Genomic DNA, 4,597 nt, shown 5'->3' with positions numbered 1-4,597 from the left:
TGGTCTAATTCAAGAATAGTTTCCCCTCCCTCCCTACTTCTCTTCGTGCCTCCCTCCATCCCTCCATGCTTCCTTCTCTCCCTCCTCCCTCCCTCCCTCTCTCCCTCCCTCTGTCCCTCCCTCCCTCCCTTCCCCCTTCCTTCCTTCCTTCCCTCCTTCCTCCTTCCCTCTGTCCTCCCTTCCCACCTTCATTTCTTCCATCTCTCTGTTCTTTCCTCCATTCTTCCTTTCCTCCCTTCCTTTTCCCTTTATTTGCTCCCTCCTTTCTTTCTTCCCACCCTTCTTCCTTTCTTCACTCCCTTACTTCTTTATTCCCTCCCTTCCTCCTCCCCTATTTCCTTCTTTCTTTCCTTTTCTCCTCCCTAGACTTCTCCCCCTCCTTCCTTCCCTCCCTCCCTCCTTCCATTCTCCTTCCTCCCCTCCTCCTTCTATCCTTCCTTACATCGTTACTTCCTTCCGAACTCCCTCTTTCTTTCCCTCCCCATCCCTCCCTTTCTCCCTTTCTCCCTTTCTCCCTTCCTTCCTTCCTTCCTTCCTTCCCACCCTTCCTCCTTCCCTCCCCTCCTTCCTCAGGACTGGCATTTTATTTAGCCTTTTATGGTTTACAGCAGAAACCCCAGGGATATGCAGTCACCTCCTTGCCAGCGAGCTGCTCGCAGACACCATGAAAGCTGCACCCCTAGTTGCTGGGCGGAGCTTCACCCCCGGGAGCCTGTCCCCCAGCTCTCAAGTCTTAGGCAGCGACCTCACCTGTGGAGACCAGGGTGGCCGGGTACAGGCTGTAGGCATGTGCTTCCTGGGTGCTCTCCTGCTGTTTCCATGCCCTTTCCAAGCTGACATGGGCAGCGTTCTCTTCTTTGCCATGAGGCTATGTGTTTCCCATAGATATTTCCCCCAATTCACATACTGACCAGACTTGGATTTTCTGCAAAGTGTTCATCAGAGGAACAGGAGTGAAAACAGGAACAGTTGTGGATTCCACCAACTTCCCTTTCCCGCCGTTGTCTACGTTCAGGGAGAGACCAACAGGTCCTGGTCTTAGCCTTGCCCAGTTTCACCGTCTTCCTGCTCCAGCTGACCATGGCTTTGTCCTTGCAGACCACTGGCCTAGGAGAAGTTCTGGGTCTCACGGGACCTTCAGGTCCCTAGATCCTTCCACATTTCAGCGATACTTCCCATGTCAAAGCTTAGCCCAGGCCTGCAGGCTCACTCTATTCTCCTTATGTTGATTTTTCTCCTAGTACTTCTTGCTTTCCAATACATGCTGAGTGTAACTTGCTTCCTCTGTCTAGAACAATCATCTCTAGGTACCCAGCAGGGATTGGTCAGAACCCACAGACACCAAAATCCAGGGATGCCCCAGTCCCTTAGATCCAAGGACAGAGAACGCACAACTCCCGCCCACTTCATGAATCTCTACCTTCCGTATAACACCTAACACAATGGAAAAGCTCTGAACATGCTTGCTACTCTGTATTTTCCCCCATCATAACAGGAAAAAGAGCATCTATGGGTGCCCAGTACAGACCCAACTGTTCACAGCCAAACTACACATTTCACATCAATAGTTGGTTGATTCTGCATTTGGAAATCTGTGGATATTCAAGACTAACTTTGTATCTCTCTTTCTTGTTTCTTTGTTTCTGGGGTGCAGGGGACGCACCTGGTGATACTCAGTAGGCTCAGGGGACCCTACATGGTGCCCAGGATCAAACCTGGGTCAGCCACCTGTGAGACAAGTGGCCCTACCAACTGCACTTTATATTCATCCCCTGACCTTTTCTCTCTTTTCAAAAGAACATCAGTCTCAGGAGCACAGGACACTGGGCTTTGCTTTCCAACTCCTGGGGAGTAGACAGTCCCTGTGTTCCACGGGCCCAGTCCTCTCTGGGTTCAGCACAGCCTTGGCGGACAGCTCCTCTTTGCCCAGGTCCCGCCTCCCTTTCCCCATCAGGCTCCAGCATTCCTGCTCTTCTGCCTAAGAGAGGAGGAAGCCCACCTGGCAGGCAAAACCCCAGAACTGCAGGGAGAGGTCTCCCAAAAGACGGGGACGATGGAGGACCCACTCACCTCAGCCTCCCTTCCTCCGCTGACAGTCTGTATGATCCATCCCCTCCAATTCGTGTTTATTGGCACCCCTGCAGTAACAGCCTTCTTAATGGACTCCCCAGTCTTTTGATCCTGACATGGTCAAGCGGGTAGGGCATTTGCCTTGCACGCAGCCTACCTGGACAACCCGGGTTCGATTTTTCCACCCCTCTCGGAGAGCCCGGCAAGCTACCGAGAGTATCTCGCCCGCATGGCAAAGCCTGGCAAGCTTCCCGTGATGTATTCAATATGCCAAACACAGTAACAAGTCTCACAATGGAGACGTTACTGGGCCTGCTTGAGCAAATCAATGAACAACTTGAGCACAGAGCTGCAGTGCTACTGGGGTGAGTCTTTGCCGTTGTCCCAACGTTGGGGAGAGCCTGACCATATTCCAAGGGACGAGAAGGGTACTTCCTTCTCTGGCCTAGGACCCGTTACTTACGTAGATCAACAGGAAGAGAGACAGTTGGCCAAGTTTTCCCTTCTATGCCTCATTCTATGATGAAATGTTTGGGTAACTCTTTGATCCTAAGGAAAACTTGCCAAGCGTGTTCTTTGTGTTTACAGGAGGATTTTCATGAAACGGTTTCTGCCCAGAGCCTGTGCTTGTCTTTGTAGATTTTGGGGGGAAGGATTGAGGAATTTGCCGTTTACTTTGAAATGTCAGAAACATGCAGGAACTGGGAGATCTCCTGCTGACCCAATCCTGGGCCAACCCTGCTCCCGGCTCCTGTTACAACCCTTGAAAGGGCATGCCTGTCTCAGACAACAATGTGGAGGGCTTGATTTGGTGACCATCACTGAACCAGGCTTGAGTTCATTCATCATGATTGGCACTTGCAGCAAGCGTGTGTGAGATGCAGAGTAGGGACTGGCAGAGAGGACAGAGGGGAAGGCATTTGCCTTGCATGAGGCTCACCCTGGTTCTATCTCTGGCACCACATATTGTGCCCCTAGCTCCACCAGGAATGATCACCTGGGAGTGAGCCCAGAGCGCTGCAGTGCAGGGAGCAATGTCTATGTACAGCATCTTAACACAGTCTTATTTTCAGTCTTAGATTGACCAATCTGTGGGGTTCTGCACTCACTGGTTCAATGGGGCAATTTCCATAACCCTGATTTTGCATGCCCTTTGACCCGGAAGTCTTCCCCTGGATCTTCCTAGCAAAGTCTTCATCAGATCCCAGCTCACGTTAGCGGGTCCAGGCAACATCTCCCCACCTCCATCCCGACACCCCACTAAGCTCCTCCCGTCCTCTGCACTGTCTGGTCTGCCTGTTGGCACTTACTTGGCTGCTCCTTCTCCCCTCTGTGTGACTGATGAAGAATCTGGAAGCAAAGTGTCGACTCTGCTATTCAAATGGGCGCCAAGGATGGGCTCAAATCTCAGCTCTTGCTATTTCCTGGCTCTGAGTTCTTGGGGGTAGTGGGGGGGAAGGAGAAGGGAGAGTCTGAGAAAAGGTTGCAGGAGTGGAAGACTTGGCCCTGGCAGGCGTCATGAGCAGGGCTGGGGGGTGGCGGGTGGGGAGCTTTGGACAGTTTTAAGCTAGAGAGCAGCGTCAGTGCATTTGTGGTTCATCGAGACCACACTGGCAGCTGTGGGAATGGGGTTGCCAGATGCACAGGTGGAAGGCAGGTGACACGAGTGCTAGCTGAGGTCCTCAACTCTGAGCATCACCGCTCTGGTCTGAATAGCTGGTTTACTTGTGGCATGATCTTGTGCAATCATTTCAATCCCCCAAGCCTTTGTTTTCTCATATGGAACATGGGTCCTGTAGTATTTTTTTTTGTAGAGGAAGATCACAAGAGAATATGTGTGGAAATATGTCCCAAAACATGAGCAGTTGTGAACTGGGCAATTCCCTGAGCACTACTGGGCTTGAGTACTGCCAGGAGTGGCCCCTGAAGCAATTAAAAATAGTTAAAGGTAAAGGTAAAGGCCCTCCCGTTGATCGTCGATTTGCTCGAGCGGGCCCAGTAACGTCTCCATTGGAGACTTTGTTGTTACTGTGTCTGGCATATCGAATACTCTCGGTAGCTTGCCGGGCTCTCCGAGAGGGGCGGAGGAATCAAACTCGGGTCGGCCATGTTGGCCGCTTGTAAGGCGAACGCCCTACCCGCTGTGCTATCGCTCCGGCCAAAAGGAGTTGCACCTGTGGCCCGTACGGGATCGAACCCGCGACCTTGGCGTTATTAGCACCACGCTCTAACCAACTGAGCTAACCGGCCACTAAAAATAGTTAGACCATTAAACATCAGATACAATCAGAAGGAGCTTAACCATGGTAGAAATTTATTTCTGAAAAAAATAAAAGAAATCTGGGAGCAGCCCACCTCTGCTGGAGCCTCACAGAGTGAGGTTCAGACTTTTCCTAGTCTGCTGACCTGTGTTTTCAATATGTGGTGTACTTTTCACCTCCTGGCTCAAGGAGGGCTGCTCAAACTCCAACCGTCAGATCCATATTCCATCCAGCACGTAAAGGGGAGAAAAGAGTACATTTCGCCT

At 51.5% G+C, this 4,597-nt stretch overlaps 1 non-coding gene across 1 annotated transcript; it reads right to left on the bottom strand.

Moving 5' to 3' along the window:
* Positions 1-4,247: 4,247 nt before the first annotated feature.
* Positions 4,248-4,320, bottom strand: TRNAI-AAU (transfer RNA isoleucine (anticodon AAU)). The gene has a single exon. It is a non-coding gene; the product is annotated as a tRNA-Ile (tRNA).
* Positions 4,321-4,597: the final 277 nt, after the last annotated feature.

The sequence above is a fragment of the Sorex fumeus genome, unplaced genomic scaffold (assembly GCF_029834395.1).
Source record: "Sorex fumeus unplaced genomic scaffold, SorFum_2.1 ptg000098l, whole genome shotgun sequence".
In the NCBI taxonomy this organism is placed as follows: domain Eukaryota; kingdom Metazoa; phylum Chordata; class Mammalia; order Eulipotyphla; family Soricidae; genus Sorex; species Sorex fumeus.
Note: the sequence above shows the minus strand (reverse complement) of the source record. Positions and strands in the feature narration are given on the sequence as shown.